Below are 21,835 nucleotides of genomic sequence, written 5' to 3'. Positions count from 1 at the left end.
GACTTTATGTTATATAATGTTATAACTTATTTATGGTTAGTGTTTTTGTTATGAACATGCTTATTTGAAATATAATGTAGTTTTATTTCTTTCATTAGTTGATGTTATACAATAACTATTAGGATGTTATATGTTGATAGTCTGTTTATAAAAATCTTATTTGGGATATTAGGACCATTTTCTTGGTATTAAAGTAGCTATAACGTTACATCATAAGGGTCCTATAAATTAATTTTTAACGACGCTTGAACGTGTATCAAAAGATTAAAAGTAGGTAATCACATGTTAGAACTTTGTAAAAGTTTCCTAATATGTTCTTTTTAGGACGCTATTTAAGTTGTCTATAGACATATTATGCGACCATAAAATTGGTTTTATAATCTTGTTTGGTATATTAGGACCCTTTTCTTGGTACTAAATTAGCTATAATGTTACATCCTAAGGGTCTTATCAATTAATTTCTAAGGACGCTTGTAAGTGTATCAAAAGATTAAAAGTATGTAAGCACATGTTAGAACATCGTAAAAGTGTCCTAATATGTTTTTATTAGGACACTATTTTGGTTGTTCAAATACATATTATGCGACCATAAAATTGGTTTCATAATCTTATTTGAGATGTTAGGACGCTTTTTTAGTTCCGGGACTTATTACGACCCCTTTACATGAAACGCTTTTACCGTTGGTCCTATTAAATGAAAGGTCCTATAAAATAGCATTTTAGGACGCTTTTGCGCGTACTAAAAACTCAGTTTTCTTGTAGTGATAGTCCCGGTGGTTTGCACAAAATAACATACTTAGGTACTAATAGTTTAAAATCACCTTCTAGGGTATTAACTTTTCATTTTGTAACGTTTGGATGTATTAACTTCTAGGGTATTAACATAGTTAGTCCATGTGGTTTGCACAAAATAACATACTTAGGTACTTATAGAATGTGATTTTAAACCTACAAATAACGTTAATACCTCCAAACGTTACAAAATGAAAAGTTAATACCCTAGAATGTGATTTTAAACTATTAGTACCTAAGTATGTTACTTTGGGCAAACCATATGGACTAACTATGTAATTAACTCTTATATCTATTCAACACGTGTAATATACGGGGTTTTTAAGGATGTAATTTTTTATTATTTGGTAGATTTATTCAACCCAATTATACACGAGTTTTTTTAAAGATATGACGTTTTTAGAATTTAATATACAAAATTACATTTATTTAATCTGTGTAATACACATGGTTTTTAAAGATATAACTTTTTTATTATTTGATATATAAAATTACATTTATTTAACCCGTATAATATACAAGGTTCATAAAGATATAAGTTTTTATTATTTAATATATAAAATTATATTTATTCAACCCGTGTAATACACATGGTTCTAACCTAGTTTGAATTTAAAGAAAACCGTGAAACTATTATTTAGTGAAAAAAATAAAATAAAACACAACATAAATCCCATATTTTGTTCTATTTAAGCTTTAATAACTTCAAAAGTAGTCTTACACTATGGGGTGTGAGGGACTTGGGTTGAGAATATTGCTCGACACATAGCAGGTGGCTGCTCCATCACTCCACAACCAAAAAAGTGGGGTGTAGAAAGAGCGTGGCCAGGCCGGCGTTAGGGTGCCATGTGACACCTAATTTTATTTTTATTTTTTGTTATTTTATATTAATCATAGAACGGCTAGTCAAACGGTCATTAACACCTAGCCAACCATTGCCAGACACGTCACCCCAGGTCAGCACCTCACGCCAAACAGGCAACGCCCACCAAAACGCCAACCTCGGGTGATGTACCCGACGTTAAAGGGCCAACAACTCTCCTTGCCCACGCCCACACCCACCCATCTTAACCATTTAAATTAGATTTATCAAATGCTTTGTAGTTTGTATACCTTTTAGACAAAATATAGTTTGTATCTGAGCCTTCCTATTATAAGGGGAAATTGAATTTAATGTTGTTAAGTATCCATCTAGCATCGTTGTCCACCCCAACAATAAAATCAATTAGTTTGGATCATTCACGTTTAGATTATATGTTATGTGAGGGTGAAAGATGAAAAAGACGATGTCATATTACTGTCACGTACATATACGATGGAGAAAATAACGAAAACAGATTTAAACTAGTTTTTGTTTACATTTATTATTAAAAGGAACGTATTTTTGATGTGTTTTGCTTTTAACTTAAATGTTTAACAACATTATATTCACGATCCCTAGATATACGCACACATACACATACACACGAATGCACAAGCCTATGCATACACATACCTATACGTCTTCCTGTAGATATCACCACAACAACTCAATTTTATACACATTTCTTCCACATGTCCATACACTTAGGGGCTGTTTGGCAACATCTGAATGGTTAAGTGCTGAACAAGTAAGAGGTCTGAACCATTAAGTGTTGAACCAGTAAGATAAGATGTCTGGAACATTAAGAGCTTGTACAATGCTTAAACGTTCATAGGCAAATGTTTGACCAATTCAGATTAGACGTCTTAACCATTCAGACTTTGTATAATGCTTAACCATTCAGAGGCAAATGTCTGAACCATTCAGACATCTGCTCGTGAAACAAACAGTCTGAACCATTAAGTGCTGAACCAGTAAGAGGAGGTCTGAACCACTAAAAACCTCATTAAGAGGTAAATAAACAGCCCCTTTATGTTTCATATATTAACCTTTTAATTGAAAATCAATATAGTAGTAGAGATGTATATAGAATATAAATAATTTTTTGACTTTTTTAATTTATGAATTTTTTTATTTCTTAGATTTTTTGTTTATTTTTTTAGATTTTTTTTTTAATTTTTACTATTAGTCTATCAAGATAGAAACTAATCTTAACCCAAACTCATCCTGATCCAAACTCATCCTAACCCTTCTCTTAATAAACTCATCCTAATCCAAATTCATTCTAACTCATTACCCAAACCTACCCAACCCACCCATTTTGTCACCCCTAATTTAAATACAACAAATGTAAATAATTGCCAAGAGGCCCAAGACCAATCCATCAAGATCTGATTTTCACAGTTGACAATTTAAATATAACAAACTAGGTTAGAACCTCATGTATTACACGATTTGAATAAATGTAATTTTATATATTAAATAATAAAAATTTATATCTTTATGAACCTTGTATATTTTACGGGTTAAATAAATGTAATTTTATATATCAAATAATAAAAAAAGTTATATCTTTAAAAACCATGTGTATTACACAGATTAAATAAATGTAATTTTGTATACTAAATACTAAAAACGTCGTATCTTTAAAAAAACCCTGTATAATCGGGTTGAATAAATCTACCAAATAATAAAAAATTACATCCTTAAAAACCCCGTATATTACACGTGTTGAATAGATATAAAAAAGAGTTATATCTTTAAAAACTATGTGTATTACACAGATTAAATAAATGTATTTTTGTATATTAAATACTAAAAACATCGTATCTTTAAAAAACCCGTGTATAGTCGGGTTGAAAAATCTACCAAATAATAAAAAAAATTATATCCTAAATAAATGTAATTTTGTATATTAAATACTAAAAACGTCGTATCTTTAAAAAAAACCCGTGTATAGTCGGGTTGAAAAATCTAACAAATAATAAAAAAATTATATCCTTACAAATCTTGCGTTTTACTCGAGTTGAATAAACATAATTTTGTATACCAAATAATAAAAAAAAAGTTATGTTTTTAAATAATTAGGATAACATTTAATATTAATTTTTTATTTATATATTTGATATAAGATAAGTAGATAAGAGAGGTATTTGTTTTAAAAATATATTAAATTAATAATTTAGATTTGAGGATAATATTATATTAAAGTATGATAAGATGTAATATTAATTTATTATTTATTTATTTAGATAAATATAAATTTGAGGATACCTTCAATTAATGACACGTATTTAAAAGTTAATTTCTTTTATATATTACAGTAGTTAGATTATATTAAATTAGATGTAAATAATTACCAAGAGGCCCAAGACCAATCCATCAAGATATGGTTAAGATCTAACCAGTCTCAATTCCAGTTTGATTTTGACTTTTAAAGACTTTTAATTTTAAATCTACGTCATCAACCTTTAAATCCTACATCAACAATTCGAATTAAAAAAAACGACAATTGAGTAACTTTGAAGACAAAAAAAAGCTTTGAATGACTTTAGTGAAACAAATGAAAAATTTGACTATCATTGTGTGAAGTTTTCCCAATTTGTTATAAGAAGACCACTAGTCCTGACAAGTTGGTCTAGTAGTTAGTCATTTGTTTCTTTCTTTGAGCTCCTAAGTTCAACTCCCATTAGCATCACTTTAAAGGATATTGGTGGTGGCAATGAAGTTTAGCAATAGGTCTCTTCGGAGGTCGCCAGTTCGAAACCGAGTTGAACCAGGTTTTACCGTGATAGGCCTTCGGGCGAACGGGTTCCCCAGAGCTAGTGGCTCGGGTATGCATCCAACTCTGACTGTTATAGAGGAGATGATGCAATTGCTTATCCTGGTGATTTAGTTGGCAGCTATATGAAAGATGAGTGGGGCAAAACTGGAAAATAGGTGAGTTGAAAACTAGAAACAAAGATGCAGACTAGATGAAGAAAATAAGGAAAAAAGGTTAACCTAGTTTACATTTAAACGAAACAACCTAGTTTTAATTCGTTTTGCTTTAGATGTCTACAACAACAATATCAATTTTATATATATTTTTCACATGTTCATATACTTTATTATGTATAGAACTTTATATTAAGCATTTCTTTAATGAATAAAATTAATACAAAGAAGATGCATACCCGGTTTCTAATTTGAAAGGAAGATCTTCAAGATATCCAGGAAGTCTTCTAATAACTGGTTTAGAATATGATTTAATTATCTGGCAGGATTGTAGAATGAGAAGAAAAATAAAATATTTAATCATGGTTTCAATATACACTATAAGGTGTGCCCTTTCAGCTTTTGTAGCTTAACAATGGCTAGATGGTGATATTTATAAAGGACATTTTTTTTTGTGTATAAACAAAGTATTGATAGGGTTAGTACACCTCATTATTTGGCATGAAACACATGTCAAACCCAGTATGTGGATGTAATTGATTTTTGCTTTAAGTTTAGTTGGACCCACCCTCTTTTTAGATCCATCAGCTTTGCTTGCGGTAAGGCCATGTGTATTTATAAAGCCCCATAAAGTTTTTGTAACGCCCGTCTGGTTTTATTAATATTTTAATAATAAGTACACATTTTTATGCTAAAATGTGTCTTTACAAAACTTGTTATACCAACATTCCTAAATGATTTCAACATTTCAAAAACAATTTATAAGTGTTTACATAATTCACTTATAACAACACAAATCAATATTTAACGCGGAATCTTCATTTAACGTGTGTTCGGTTCTTGCTCGGCGCTTGATCTTCATCCGGATTAGGTCCATCTTCACCTACGGTCAAAACCATGTAAATAATTAGTTTTAACACTTTAATAATCGAGTATAAACAAGTTCCGTGCTTAACGTAACAAAACAAGAAATTATTTTTGTTTTGTTTTCAGCCCCCTCACCCGGCCGGTTCGGATTAACCACCCGGCCGTGTCAGCTAACCATAAAGTTTTCACAGAACCTTCACCCGGCCGTGTCAGCTAATCACCCGGCCGTGTCAGCTCTGCACTTTTCTCAGCCATTAGTTCTTACCAAAACGGACATAACTCTCTCGTTTTAATCCGTTTTACATGATTCTTTTTCCTACGCGTCCGTAATTTAATTCTCCATCATATGGAGTTAAAATCCGACATCCAGATTAACAAAATTTAAGACTTTTAAATCTTTGGCTTATTACCCTTTTTACCAAATTTTGACCCGTTGGTGATTTTATCAAACAAACATGCCTATTTGATCTTTAAACCCATGAACTTCATAATTTCAATATCTCCTATCATATTAGGCTCAAAATCACGGGTTTGTATACCTTCTTTAACCCGTTTTGACTTAGAAGCTTATTTTGACCCGTTAAGGGTATTTAAGCACTTTTACCGCATAATTCATACCCATTCACTTCTAGCATTGTACTTCCATATTATTTATCAATTTATCTTCCACCACAACTATATGTGTGGAGGATTTAATGTGGAGATCTATTTATTCCGAGTTTTACCCCTCGGATTATGATTTTACGGCAAAGACTCATATAGAGTCATTTGACCCAAAGATTCGCATATTTCACTTTTTATACTTAATACAAGTATGTATTTGGTCACAAAACTCATTTCTAAGCAACCTTTAGGGGTCGTTTGCTTAGTTTCACTTATAAGGGCATTTTGGTCACTTTTACCCCTCCTATTACGACGAAGGACCTTTAAAGCCATGTTCGACCAAAATCCCACTTTTAAAACTATAATCTTGTTTAGAAACCATTATATTTCTAAAATACCATAATCATGATCCAATTTATTCGGTTTACCTTAATGATAACCGAATATCTATATTTTATCCTTGTCTAACTCTTATAGAACCTCAAGTTCTACATGACGAGTTGAATCATTATACAAACCTGGCTCGGATCAAAATATTGACCCGTTTCGATACCTTGCCTTAGTAGCCGCTAAGTAATAGCGATGTCAACATTCAATCGATATTTATTCCTGTAATCATACAACTCGACAAACCATTAGTCGATATTGTCAAAGAGTGATATTTTCACCTTTTGACCCGTTGGGTCTAAATGACCGTTTACTTTTGCGAGATGGATTTATCATCATCTCGTCTACATGACTTGTACCGGTTTACACCGTACGACCAATTTCCTTATAAATCTATTTCTTGATCATTTTGACCTCTTTATAACTTACGCCATAAAGTGTCCTTCAAAACTAACGGTTATCGTCAACTAGTGACCACCTTACCGTTTTACCCTTATTAATTGTATTGATTTACCTTACAAGGTAATCATTCAGAACTCGTTATTTATTAGTCATTGTATGACTAAATGATCTTATTAGCTCTTTTTAATCATTCAACATGGTTTATCATTAATGTCTTTTGTTCCGAACCGCACATGACGGGTCAAAACATCATAAGTCAAATATGACTTTTGATTATTCATAATCTATAAAATCAATAGTTGTTAATAAAAGGTGTAAGCTTTAACCTACCTAGTATCCAGATTATGCTCTTTTCCGCGTATACGATCCGTTTGACCCGCTTCTTTCCCCAAGCCTCCATCTAGCTTGTCAAGAGTCAAACTAGCATCATAATTCGTAAGTTGGTTAGATTAGTCATCATTATTATGACTAGTTCATCTTACGGACTTTATGTCGAAACTTCTATTCGACTTCAGCATAGGTTAGTTCGACTTTCTAAAGTCAACTACCTTTAATCATATAATATGCACGATTAAGGCAAATCAACATTATGGTTAGAACCCGTTTTATCCCATATCTCATGTAATTAGTCAAGCTTGCCAATTACGCGTTTCACTTGAATTTCAACACTTTACTTCTCATTTAGGTATTTTAAGAAACACCTAATGGGCATTTTTTTATAGAATTTAACAATCAAACTTATGACTACCTATCTTGCCAATTTCAACATCTTTTACTAGAAGATCATCAAATTCATGGTTAAATGTCAAGATTAACTTCATAAAGTTTAAATAACACTAGTTTGACAATAATGGTTCTAGTGTTCATCATGTTTCTACAAAACCCATTTAAACACCCATAATGGATGATCATGAACTTTATAATTTCAACACTAATTCAACTAGTTATTGACTAGGGTTTACTCCTAGACATGATTTCATCCTAAATTCATCCAAACTTTAATCATGGAAGCCAAATTTTCGATTTCATATGTTCACCAAGAATTCAAGATGGAACTAGATAATGAAATTTGGCATACCTTATGATCCCTTCATCAAGGTGATCATGAATTCGTGCTTGGATTTCTATTTAGGTTGGATTTACCCCTTCAATTTGTTGATTTTATGTTTTTTAGGGTTTGAGCTTGAGAGCCCTTCTTGGCTCCTGTGTTTTGTACGACCAGAACACACACAAAGGTGTGTGTTTTGGTGTTTTTAGTTTTAATTAATAAAAACCCATTTTCTTATCTTAACCATTTTAGTCCCTCTACTTTACCCAGGTTTATAAAGGTTACTACATCAAGTTCCCTCATTATTTTAAAACACTAGACTAACTAGGTTGATATTCCTAGTTATTTAGTGGGTTCCGGGAGTTATAACCTGTTTTATTTTAAGTCCCGTTAACTCGGACTTCTTATAAACTTACTCCCTTAAAAGCTTTTATTCACGTTGTATTTAATATTAGAATTATTCCTTTAAATCCTAATATTTTCGGGTTATTTTTTACCACTAACGGTATTTCACCCGTCTTTCAGTATTAACGGAGTTTGATTACTAATCCCATTTTCGGGGTGTTACAAGTCTACCCTCCTTAAAGAGGTTTCGTTCTCGAAACCTTTTCTTACATAATTCATTGAGTTTAAACTCGATGTATTCGATCCGAGAAATCTTTTAAACATTACTTATACTTTTAACCATTCGTTAGTATTACCAGAAAAGTATGGTAACATCTTTTTGGTTACTAATTGTCTACATATCTCATACGACGTAGTGCAACTTGAAATAACGTAATCTCGTTATTTCCACTAGTTTAGTTAACTTAGTGATATCCATCGCTTTCATATACTACCGAATTCTTTATGAATCCGTTACTTTGACCCGTTTAAAGGTCTTTAGTGAAATCTTTCACTTTTTGCAACAATTTCTTTTGTTTTCAAATTTATTTATTCGGTTCAATTATACCGAATCCACTGCTTACTGTTATTTGATTTGCATATATTCTTATTTGGTTATGTCCCATTACCGGGCTCATTACTCTTTTGCATCTAACGCTACCTTTATCTCGCTTGCGTTTACTCATGCCGTTCGGCATGATATTATATTCGACCCGTTCAACTTTGAAATAGTTGAACATAATTTATTCAAAATTTCTATTTACATTATTTTGTCGTCTTTTAGTTACGACTCAAAACCCGAGTCTTTTAACTTTCCATCCGAATTCCCGTTTCTCAGTCTACGCATGTGTTTAATTCTTACCCATCAACCGGGTGTTTTACCGAAGTCGTTATTATTACAACCCTCCCGGTATGCATTAAGACCTCGCTTCATTTTTATATTCCGACCTTGTCTTCAAATTTGACATTTTACAAGAACGACCCGTTTAGAGACATATTCGCATTTTCCGGGTTTGAGTGTAAGTGCACTCCCTCCCAATGCATATCTTGATCATTCTACATGCTTATATTCTTCGGGTTCGAGTGTAAGTACACCCCCTCCCAATACATGTCTACATCATTTTACATGTTTGCGTTTTCCAGGTTCGAGTGTAAGTACACCCCCTCCCAGTTCATATCTTAATCGTTTTACATGTTTACATTCTCCGGGTTCGAGTGTAAGTACACCCCCTCCTAATACATGTCTACATCATTTTACATGTTTGCGTTTTCCGGGTTCGAGTGTAAGTACACCCCCTCCCAGTGCATATCTTAATCATTTTACATGTTTACATTCTCCGGGTTCGAGTGTAAGTACACCCCCTCCCAATACATGTCTACATCATTTTACATGTTTCTTTGTCCCTTCTCTCGGGTTCATTATCCTAATATAATACGCTTCCGTCACTCGGCTGTGCGTTTACATTATGATCAAATATTTTGCTTATCTGATTCATTTGGGTACTTTTTAATTTGTCCCACTGGCCCCGTCCTTACTACATCGGGTGTAAGTGTGTCCATCATAAAAAGTTCATGGTACCACGTGCTCACCACTTACCTGGCCAGAATAAGCGATCAACACCTGGTATACATGACCTTTTTATAATTTTCACATTACACCCCATGTAAGTAATGCCTCTATTTGTTTCTCTTGGAAGCAATATCCCGGATAGGTTTTCTATTCGGGTTTTTCCAAGTTTTCAATCTACATATGCAACTTTCAATCTCTACGTATTTGTTGCATATTACTATATGTGCAATTAAATTTAAATTGTGAACCTGGTAACGCTTGCCCTGATAGGCTTTTCTTACCATTAGCCTTGTTCGCGATCGTTGCGTGATTTAGGTCCTTGGTGAGTATGTTCTACTTGTGGTACTATATGCGTCAACACGCGTATTTTCATCAACTATATTAATCATTTTAATTAGGGTAATATGTATTACACGATAAACCTATGTGTTGTTTACAACACTTTAACACGCTAAACCATTAACATACTTGTACTTACCGGATTTGCGATCAAGCCTCGAACCGAACACTTTATTCTTTTTAACCTTGAGCTCTGATTACCAACTTGTAACGCCCGTCTGGTTTTATTAATATTTTAATAATAAGATACACATTTTTATGCTAAAATGTGTCTTTACAAAACTTGTTATACCAACATTCCCAAATGATTTCAACATTTCAAAAACAATTTATAAGTGTTTACATAATTCACTTATAACAACACAAATCAAGATTTGACGCGGAAGCTTCATTTAACGTGTGTTCGGTTCTTGCTCGCCGCTTGATCTTCATCCGCATTAGGTCCATCTTCACCTACGGTCAAAACCATGTAAATAATTAGTTTTGACACTTTAATAATCAAGTATAAACAAGTTCCGTGCTTAACGTAACAAAACAAGAAATTATTTTTGTTATGTTTTCAGCCCCCTTACCCGGCCGGTTCGGATTAACCACCCTGCCGTGTCAGCTAACCATAAATTTTTCACAGAACCTTCACCCGGCCGTGTCAGCTAATCACCCGGCCATGTCTGCTCTGCACTTTTCTCAGCCATTAGTTCTTACCGAAACGGACATAACTCTCTCGTTTTTAATCCGTTTTACACGATTCTTTTTCCTACGCGTCCGTAATTTAATTCTCCATCATATGGAGTTAAAATCCGACATCCGGATTAACAAAATTTAAGACTTTTAAATCTTTGGCTTATTACCCTTTTTACCAAATTTTGACCCGTTCGTGATTTTATCAAACAAACATACCTATTTGATCTTTAAACCCATGAACTTCATAATTTCAATATCTCCTATTATATTAGGCTCAAAATCACGGGTTTGTATACCTTCTTTAACCCGTTTTGACTTAGAAGCTTATTTTGACCCGTTAAGGGTATTTAAGCACTTTTACCGCATAATTCATACCCATTCACTTCTAGCATTGTACTTCCATATTATTTATCAATTTATCTTCCATCACAACTATATGTGTGGAGGATTTAATGTGGAGATCTATTTATTCGAGTTTTACCCCTCGGATTATCATTTTACGGCAAAGACTCATATAGAGTCATTTGACCCAAAGATTCGCATAGTTCACTTTTTATACTTAATACAAGTATCTATTTGGTCACAAAACTCATTTCTAAGCAATTTTTAGGGGTCGTTTGCTTAGTTTCACTTATAAGGGCATTTTGGTCACTTTTACCCCTCCTATTACGACGAAGGACCTTTAAAGCCATGTTCGACCAAAATCCCACTTTTAAAACTATAATCTTGTTTAGAAACCATTATATTTCTAAAGTACCATAATCATGACCCAATTTATTCGGTTTACCTTAATGATAACCGAATATCTATATTTTATCCTTGTCTAACTCTTATAGAACCTCAAGTTCTACATGACGAGTTGAATCATTATACAAACCTGGCTCGGATCAATATATTGACCCGTTTCGATACCTTGCCTTAGTAGCCGCTAAGTAATAGCGATGTCAACATTCAATCGATATTTATTCCTGTAATCATACAACTCGACAAACCATTAGTCGATATTGTCAAAGGGTGATATTTTCACCTTTTGACCCGTTTGGTCTAAATGACCGTTTACTTTTGCGAGATGGATTTATCATCATCTCGTCTACATGACTTGTACCGGTTTACACCGTACGGTCAATTTTCCATATAAATCTATTTCTTGATCATTTTGACCCCTTTATATCTTACGCCATAAAGTGTCCTTCAAAACTAACGGTTATCGTCAACTAGTGACCACCTTACCGTTTTACCCTTATTAATTGTATTGATTTACCTTACAAAGTAATCATTCAGAACTCGTTATTTATTAGTCATTGCATGACTAAACGATCTTATTAGCTCTTTTTAATCATTCAACATGGTTTATCATTAATGTCTTTTGTTTCGAACCGCACATGACGGGTCAAAACATCATAAGTCAAATATGACTTTTGATTATTCATAATCTATAAAACCAATAGTTGTTAATAAAAGGTGTAAGCTTTAACTTACCTAGTATCCGGATTATGCTCTTTTCCGCGTATACGATCCGTTTGACCCGCTTCTTTCCCCAAGCCTCCATCTAGCTTGTCAAGAGTCAAACTAGCATCATAATTCGTAAGATGGTTAGATTAGTCATCATTATTATGACTAGTTCATCTTACGGACTTTATGTCGAAACTTCTATTCGACTTCATCATAGGTTAGTTCGACTTTCTAAAGTCAACTACCTTTAATCATATAATATGCACGATTAAGGCAAATCAACATTATGATTAGAACCCGTTTTATCCCATATCTCATGTAATTAGTCAAGCTTGCCAATTACGCGTTTCACTTGAATTTCAACACTTTACTTCTCATTTAGGCATTTTAAGAAACACCTAATGGGCATTTTTTTATAGAATTTAACAATCAAACTTATGGCTACCTATCTTGCCAATTTCAACATCTTTTACTAGAAGATCATCAAATTCATGGTTAAATGTCAAGATTAACTTCATAAAGTTTAAATAACACTAGTTTGACAATCATGGTTCTAGTGTTCATCATGTTTCTACAAAACCCATTTATACACCCATAATGGATGATCATGAACTTTATAATTTCAACACTAATTCAACTAGTTATTGACTAGGGTTTACTCCTAGACATGATTTCATCCTAAATTCATCCAAACTTTAATCATGGAAGCCAAATTTTCGATTTCATATGTTCACCAAGAATTCAAGATGGAACTAAATAATGAAATTTGGCATACCTTATGATCCCTTCATGGAGGTGATCATGAATTCGTGCTTGGATTTCAATTTAGGTTGGATTTACCCCTTCAATTTGTTGATTTTATGCTTGTTAGGGTTTGAGCTTGAGAGCCCTTCTTGGCTCCTGTGTTTTGTACGACCAGAACACACACAAAGGTGTGTGTTTTGGTGTTTTTAGTTTTAATTAATAAAAACCCATTTTCTCATCTTAACCATTTTAGTCCCTCTACTTTAACCAGGTTTATAAAGGTTACTACATGAAGTTCCCTCATTATTTTAAAACACTTGACTAACTAGGTTGATATTCCTAGTTATTTAGTGGGTTCCGGGAGTTATAACCTGTTTTATTTTAAGTCCCGTTAATTCGGACTTCTTATATACTTACTCCCTTAAAAGCTTTTATTCACGTTGTATTTAATATTAGGATTATTCCTTTAAATCCTAATATTTTCGGGTTAAATTTTACCACTAACGGTATTTCACCCGTCTTTCAGTATTAACGGAGTTTGATTACTAATCCCATTTTCGGGGTGTTACAGTCTTTTGGTGGGACTTATATGACAAGTGATGAAAAAGTGCAAGTGGGACCTTTATGAGTGGTTATATCATATGAGGGTGTAGTGGTAAGGGGGTTATATAACCCCTTCAAATATACATACATATGTATGTAAATATATTTGTGAATGAGGGAGGAAGGGGCATGACGTGATTTTTTTGCGGAGAATCAAAATTTCAACCCCATAGCGTTGGCTATAATGGTGTTGCCGGACGCTATGAGACGCTATACTACTCTCTGGCGCCATATACAGCACTGATACGGAGGGACTAAGAGAAACATAGTTTCCACTTTCCACCATTGGCAAAAGGAGTCCATGATACTTTTGTTCGTCTCAATATCGTTTATTTTTTAACATATCTATTATTTATAATAAATGTGTTAAATTTTGCTGATGTGTCAAGCTAGGAGGCCTCTAAATTGTGCATTTTGGCGGGAAAACTTCCGGGTCTTTTTTTCCTTATATGGGTAGAGGCGGGATCCGTATTATGACCCGGGTATTTAAATGTTCTAAAAACCCTAAATCCGCATCACTTCCCCTGTCGCTTCTCTTCTCTCTTTGTGACCATTCTTCAGCCATTTCTTCCCATCTCTGATCGCATCAACAATCATTAAGCATGAGCATATTGGTGTTAATCGTTTATTCTTGGTTCCAGATTCTTAGTATAAATAATTTCTTATCATTTGCACTTTCCCTTTTTCTACAAACCCTAACCAAAGAGAAATCAATCAAAACAAAGGTAAACTTGCAAACCCAAAATCTAATGTCTCCATCGTCGTTGTAATCTATAGATATCATCGTTGTTAATCACGTTTTCCTTTTTCACATCTGATATGAAACCCTAGATCTCTAAAGCAATCGTGTGGTAACTCAATTGCGGTGGTGGTAGTGGTGGTGCAATGATTTCGATTCAACCAACCATCAAGTAAGCAAAGCTTCTTTTGTTAATTTTTTTTTATCCTTTTCAATTTTATGAGATTACAAAGTTTTTCCGCTTTCATTAATCATTATCCAGCAACCCAAGTTTGAGTAAACACTAATTTTTTTCCAGTCTCTCTTATCATCATTGACTCAATTTCTAGGGTTTCAACATGAGCAGATCCAGTCAACCTCCAGATCTTAAAAAGTAAGTTCTCATTCTCATTTGATTACATCTTCTCGATTTCTTTTTCTTTCTCTTTTGTTGATATGATTTACTAATTTTCCAATTTGATGACAGGTATATGGACAAACAATTGTAGAGTAAGTTTTCGCTTTTGTAATTGACATGTGAAATAATGTTGCTACACTCTTTGATATCGTAGATGATTTAGAAGATTGAGTACTTTGCTTCAAATATGATTATAGGTCGCACTTGCATATGATTAAATCAAGTTTGTTGGTAGGTTTTTTTAGGACACAACAAATTATACTTTGTATGATGGATCTAAATGACTAAGATTTTAATATGATGGATCTAAATGACTAAGATTTTAATAGGGTACTGAAGTCAAGATTGGTCAAAGCCAGGAATTGTCACGATAGGGAAACAATGATACTGAAGTCAAGATTGGTCAAAGTCATGATTGGTACATGTTTGCATAAGCATTTACTTCATTTATGCGACTCTAATCTTCAATAGGAACCATTGCAGGTGTTTTGTCTGTTAGTGCTAGAGAAGTTGTCAATAGGCAGCTTTCAGTTAGTTAGTGAAGGGTGTATAGAAACTAAAAAAGAAGTTGATCCCTTGACAAAGATAAAGCTGCAGCTTTTTCCAATTGATGAAGTTACTAGACTTGGATTAGAGAAGGTTAGTTTATGAAGCCAAGTAGAGGTGGCAGTTTCAACCCATTTATCTATGAGCCGGTTTATTCGAGCTATGCTTTTATCTTTTATGGGCCAAACAGATAAAAACAAAAGAAATTGCTTGAAAAATAAAAAATAGCCAACCCGTTGAAAGTCGCATGAAGCACATTTTTAATGCATAAAATGCTTTAAAAAGTTTTATCCAAAATAGACTATTTTTAAAATAACATAGTTGTTGTAATCATATTTGACGCACTACATATCTTTATTTTTTTGACAGAAAGTGTTTTGGTTTGTTCTGATCAATGCTTTTGTGTGATGGATCTGAGTTATTAATTATTATTATTACTATTAGTAACTAATTATATTATATTTATGCTAATATATTGACTTTCCTATAGGATGGTCTTAATCCATTCCTCGAACTCACACTCAAAGCTAGGAAGAAGATATCTTCTGTCATCAAACACATCCATACAAAATGGGGTGGGTCCCACATAGCTGTAGGAGAGCCAATGCTTTTGCCTTATGATACGCACCTTAGACAATCACCTATGAGCAGAAGATGGACGTCAAAAGACTCCAGTATTAGTGCAGGAGATGTTTATATGGCTGTACAAAGTCCTGCTATATTTCGCTTAAGGTTTGAGCTTATTTCTTTTTATATTGCTATTCAGTAGACTTGGAAAAACGGAAGGGTTGGGGGAAATGTCAAAATGGGTCATTGAGCAAAATAGCTACATGTGTGACAGTTCAGTCATCTAATTTCATCATTATATGTTTATAAAATATATTTAAACGATTAAATTTGTAGGTTAAGGAAAATAATAGTGTTAGTTTTAGCTCATTTGAACCGTGTGATATGTTGCCTGGCACAAAACATTGCAAATGTAAATCATCATGTAAATATTCTTGGACTTTGCGTTTTTTTAAACATTGCAAATGTAAATCATCATGATCATTACAAATTCTATTTGTATGTGTTTTTTTACAATTATTTTCTCTAAAATAATGGAAGCTTTGACAATACTTCAATTGAGATGGATACACAATTACTGATTGGTTTTCTTTGTCTATTTGAGATTTCATCTACCAGATACTGAATACTGAAATCTGATTGGACAGAGGTATCTATGCTGCTTCTTGATGTGGACTTTTGATTGTTAATGGAGGTTGATGATAAGGATTCTGAAGACCATTCACTTATGGAACTTCCAGGTGATATGCTTAAAGAAAGGTTTAAATTAACAGGTAGCGGTTTGTTCTTCGTCTTGCTTATACTGTTATTATTATATTCTCCATTGGTATTAGTATCTTTGAACTTGTGTTATTGCTGCTTTGGGTAGGTCATCGGAGTAGGGCTCCAAAAGAGAAACAATACTGTGACAGCCACCTGGCACCTTTCTACAAAATCGAGCTTGTGACGAGGTATCTACATACATAAGTGTTTCACCTTCTGAAAATCTTTGATTTATTGTTTGGAAATGTTTTGGTGTTTTAAAACTTTGTTAACTAGATGCAAGACCCTGCCGCGTTGCGGCCGGGGCTTACAAATTCAGCCGGCATAAGGGGTTGTTTATTTACCTCTTAATGAGGGTGTGAATGGTTCAGACCTCTTATTGGTTCAACATTAATGATTCATACTGTTTATTTCGTGAGTAAATATCTGAATGTTTCAGACATTTGCATCTGAATGGTTCAGACATTTGCATCTAAATGATTAATTATTATACCGAGTCTCAACGGTTAAGACCACTAATCTGAATTGGTCGGACATTTGTCTTTGAACGGTTAAGCATTATACTGTCACTTAATAATTCAGACCTCATACTGCTTAAGCATTTAATAGTTCAGACCTCTTTCCGATTCATCACTTAACCATTCAAAAGTTACCAAACAACCCCTAAACATTATACATGAGCTCCATGTTACGACCGGTGTATTTGGTATCGGTACCCACTTTTCTTGTTGTTCAGTACCGGTACCGAACGGGTACCATGCTCATCCCTACCTAACAATGTTACCAATTAATAGTATATAAATAAATAAATACTATAGTACATGGTTTTATTATAAAGCAATGTCCAACTTTATAAGCTAAAAATACAAGTTTTAATGCCTAACAATGTTACCAATTAATTGTATGTATATAAATAAATACTATAGTACATGGTTTTATCATAAAGCAATGTCCAACTTTATAAGCTAAAAATACAAGTTTTAATGCCTAACAATGTTATCAATTAATAGTATATAAATATAAATGGATGCATGCAACTTATTAATATAAACAAAACAGTTTTTTAATAGTGAGTGTCTAATAGAGAAAAAAAACATGTTGTACAAGTGATGAATGCATGAAATAAAGATAAAGCATATGTTACAACATTCTGAAGCCTACACCTATTACAAATTGATAATATATAATAACAACACTTGACATTTTATTTCGTTTGTAGTAGCTAGGATGATCACTATATAAGTGGTGGTTCAAGTATACATCTGTCATGTTTGTTGGCCGCAGATTAATTTGTGGTAACTTCATGACTCATGCTTTTACAACCAGGTATTTTTTTAGTCCACTAAGTAAAAATGCAACACTGTAATCAAGTTTTTGTATTAGAAATATAATGTGACTTTAAATTATAAAACAATTGCTTTATGTATGTTATATACTTTTACTTCAAAGTCTAAAATTTGCTTATAAAAAGAAGCCTAGGGTAGCAAGGTATCCGTATTAAAGATGTTTTTCAAGAAGTATCGGCTTAGCTGAACTTCAAGTCATTATTGATTCATTTATCACTCTTAGTTAGTTGACACTTGTTCACTAATGCCAAGGTTTTTTTTTTTTTTTTTTTTTTTTTTTTTTTTTTTTTAGTTAGCTAGGATGACACTCATGAATCTTAGGATGCAATGTAGAAGTTTTATATAGTGTTATTTTGATTAATAAGATATTAGAAGTTTCAAAAAAACATTTTTTGTTCATTATTTTTTTACAAGGTTATTTAAAATTAAGCTCAAAAGAACTTGCTACAACTAAGGCTATAGGGTGTGGTCATGACCCTCGTGATCACCATGACCCTCCACATCAGCGCCATGTCACCTACCTTTAATCCATCATTCAAAACCACTACCCTAAGGGTGTGGTCATGACTCAAACCACTATTATCTTTTTTTTAATTTATTTTTGTGAAAAGGAAAGAAAATATTGAATAAGGAAAAGAGGCTCATGGTTTCCATGGTTTAATCCATGGGAATTATGGTGGATGAGACAAGGGGATGGTGTAGCAATCCATTAATGGTCCTACGTAGCGATTGATTACCCAACCATGCCCCTCACACCCTATAGCCTAATAAAAGAGAGGGGATCATCACCATCATTAAGCAGCCAATTCTTAACACCAAATTTAAGATTGGATTATCATATTTTTTTGATTTTTTTATTAAATGTGAGAGCATCTTCTTGAGCCCCTATGTTACAACAATCTATGTGCACTCACTGAAACAAATACCTTTTTAATGTTAATGAAGTCTAGTTATTTTTTCTTTTAAAAACATATGATGGTGATAAAAACACAATTCTAGAGGTTCAATGGAATCTTCATTTTTGTTATTTCGTTTTTAAGTTGATTGAACTCAGATCAGTTCTTATATATTTTTATATGTGGGTGGATAATTGCATGCTAAGGTGAAAAAAATGACAGCAGGGTATGTTGTTTCAGAAGCCAAAGTGGAGCATTTCTAAAGTGGAGCATTTCTGGTATGGATTGAGTTAGTTTTTCGTAATATCAACCTTCATTTTAGATTTCTATATTTTGCTTTAATTTTTCCCATTTACCCTACATGTCTGATGCAACTACCCGCAAAGGTTTCTATGTGTACGATGATAAACGCAAAGTGAGTCCGGATACCAAAATAAAGAAGTACATCGATAAAGCAAGGTAAATTCCTGGCATCTCAGTTGATCCTAATAGGGATGAGCATGTTATCCGTTCGATACAGAAAAGCAGGGAAAATTGGTACCGGCATTGGTACCATTTATCGGGAAAAATGGGTACTGGTACCACATATACCCGGTACGGTTCGGTACAGATACCCAGTACCAAATGCTCATCCCTACATTCTAAGGTATTTACTGTTCATTTACGTCACTAATTTCTAAACAGTTATAAATATCTCCAAACGATGCAACGATATGGAAACTCGAGTAGTTAGTTTGTGACAACCAATGTCGTCACACGATATGATGAGTAAAGTTCAGAATCCTACATTTTTGAAGAGTGTGAAAGAAAGTATGTAAGTTTATAACTAATTAGGTTTGATTTTGTTTCAGCTGGGGAAATTACCAGATAAAGACATAACAGAAATGGTGTTTTTTCCTGTTGTGAATGAGGCGTTTAGAGTATATGCAGGGGGTATTGCAGTAAAAACATCTGATATGGATATCGATGGTGTTACCACCTTACAGATTCTTCTTCATCTTTTGATCAAAATTATTTTTTATTTTAATTTTAATTTTAGTTTTGAATATCAACATGTGTTTTGTACAGGGGAGGGATTATGTTAAGGGGAAATTTGGTTGGATCTAAGTACATTCATAGGAGGTTGAATGAGTGGTGAATGATGTACGGGGTTCTTCAAGCCGTGCAACTATTTGGTTCAGAGAGCTGCACATGACGCTCCTTTGGTTAGAATTTCTTTAATCATTTTTTTCATATATATTTAGAAATTTATGATTATTATAAATATGATTTGATGGGGTTTCTAAGATGGTTTAATGAGTATGCTTCTCTTTAAATAACTCATTACCCTTAATATATGCGAATTCTAAGATGGTTTAATGAGCATGTTGTTGTCTTTGCACATGATTTAATAGCCTGCCTTCCCACGTTTGTGCTGTGACAACTGGCATTTTCTGGTAATTTCTGTACAACTAATAAGTCATTTACATTAAGCAACTATGTGTTTGGAAATGCTAATACTTCACGCTTATGTCGTATACATCTAGAAATATCCTGAAATACATTTAACCGGTGCATGCCATTTTTAACCCGTAATTATTTATCATTAATAATTAATATAAATAACCGGTGATTTTCTTATTCGGTTTATTTGAATATTTTAGTGTTATTAGTATATATGTTATATATGAATTTGTAAATTAAGATCAAAGTGATTTATGTTAAATTATTATACACTTATATTTAATGTAATTTAAATTTTCCAACCCGGGACGTAGAGCAATTAGAAGACCTAGAAGTGCTCCACCCGATTTGCTACTGTCGAGTGAGGTACTATTCACAAGATTGCCTTTTGAGTGAAGAATTGTCCGTTTGCTTCAAAAGTTATATAATATTTTATTTTATCAAAGTTATTTAAATAATATACATTAATAACCTATTTGTTAGACCCTCGAGATGTTTCTAATAAAACAAATTTGGGTATAACTTGGTTTTTAATAGGCATCGAAATAATATACTTTCCGGTTGTAAAGAAAAGGTAACTGAAAACAGGATGGTTTAACTGGGGTTGCCAAACTGTTGCTTATGATTTTCTAAATTGCTTCATTTAAAAAAAACAGATTGAGAGGGGTCAAATAATAAATCTATCTAAGACTGAGAGGGGAACACGTTAAACACGTTGACAATCCCCCAATGTCTATTTTTAATGAGGCATATTGCGTGCTAAATTGTTATTTTCAATGATTTTGTTTCATTAATGTTTTTTTTGTAACAATAATTAACCCAATAGTTATTTTTTAATACGTTAAAAAATGGAGAAAAAAGTACTTGAGGGTCCAATGCAACTAAAGCGTTTTAACATGGATCCTACCTATCCATCTCACCACCTCTAATTTAGGACATTAAACATTCTCATTTTGTGACCCATTTACCATAAATGGGTCCTATGGAGGTTATGTTTTCTATCTGACATGTTAATTGTGTATAAGTAAAAAAGTTAACCGGTTATAATTGGTCAAATGGTCGAACAAGTAAAAGGGATAAAATTAAATAAAGGTCATTAAAATGCTTATCGGTTGTTTTGTTTACAATTATTGTTTTTTAGATTGTGATCATGCTTATCGGTTGTTTTGTGTATAATACCATTTTCTATAGTAGGTGCTTGATGTCAAGCGGATGAATGGCCTTACAACTGATCCACAAATGCTTGATGTCGCTTCAGATAACGTCAGAAGGGAGGCATCCACCATCTCCCATAATGTCAGTGAAACAAGTTATTTCTTCTCTTTATTTAGTTGATTATTTTGAATGGGTTATTGTGCTTAAGGCTCTTATATGTACTTCATGTTGTTTTGTTATCAAATTTGGTTCAATAACCAACAATCCATAGCCTATCTCTTTGTTTAAATTAGATCGGACATGCTTCGATGAA

The 21,835-nt window shown here is 33.1% G+C and overlaps 3 long non-coding RNA genes across 21 annotated transcripts; 1 reads left to right on the top strand and 2 right to left on the bottom strand.

The window, feature by feature from the left end:
* Positions 1-4,200: 4,200 nt before the first annotated feature.
* Positions 4,201-4,996, bottom strand: LOC110879154. The gene is made up of 2 exons (XR_002558527.2): positions 4,831-4,996; positions 4,201-4,557 (listed from the first exon to the last, which is right to left on the bottom strand). It is a non-coding gene; the product is annotated as an uncharacterized LOC110879154 (long non-coding RNA).
* A 5,631-nt stretch (positions 4,997-10,627) lies between these two features.
* LOC110874816 lies at positions 10,628-13,278 on the bottom strand. 2 transcript variants are annotated; one of them, XR_004861559.1, is made up of 4 exons: positions 13,100-13,278; positions 12,352-12,441; positions 11,750-11,840; positions 10,628-10,644 (listed from the first exon to the last, which is right to left on the bottom strand). It is a non-coding gene; the product is annotated as an uncharacterized LOC110874816 (long non-coding RNA). The 2 variants fall into 2 exon arrangements; XR_002556242.2 differs by lacking the exon at positions 10,628-10,644 and having other exon boundaries at positions 11,708-11,840; positions 13,100-13,277.
* An 873-nt stretch (positions 13,279-14,151) lies between these two features.
* LOC110879150 lies at positions 14,152-21,835 on the top strand. 18 transcript variants are annotated; one of them, XR_004861547.1, is made up of 12 exons: positions 14,152-14,396; positions 14,503-14,582; positions 14,709-14,783; positions 14,877-14,899; positions 15,137-15,225; positions 15,291-15,446; positions 15,844-16,085; positions 16,568-16,693; positions 16,789-16,870; positions 19,131-19,202; positions 19,311-20,360; positions 21,559-21,835. It is a non-coding gene; the product is annotated as an uncharacterized LOC110879150 (long non-coding RNA). The 18 variants fall into 18 exon arrangements; XR_004861549.1 differs by having other exon boundaries at positions 15,279-15,446; XR_002558501.2 differs by having other exon boundaries at positions 15,137-15,446; positions 19,311-20,129; positions 20,319-20,360.

This window comes from Helianthus annuus, chromosome 6 (assembly GCF_002127325.2).
Source record: "Helianthus annuus cultivar XRQ/B chromosome 6, HanXRQr2.0-SUNRISE, whole genome shotgun sequence".
NCBI lineage: Eukaryota > Viridiplantae > Streptophyta > Magnoliopsida > Asterales > Asteraceae > Helianthus > Helianthus annuus.
The sequence above is the reverse complement of the archived record's forward strand: the minus strand, read 5'-3'. Positions and strand labels throughout refer to the sequence as shown.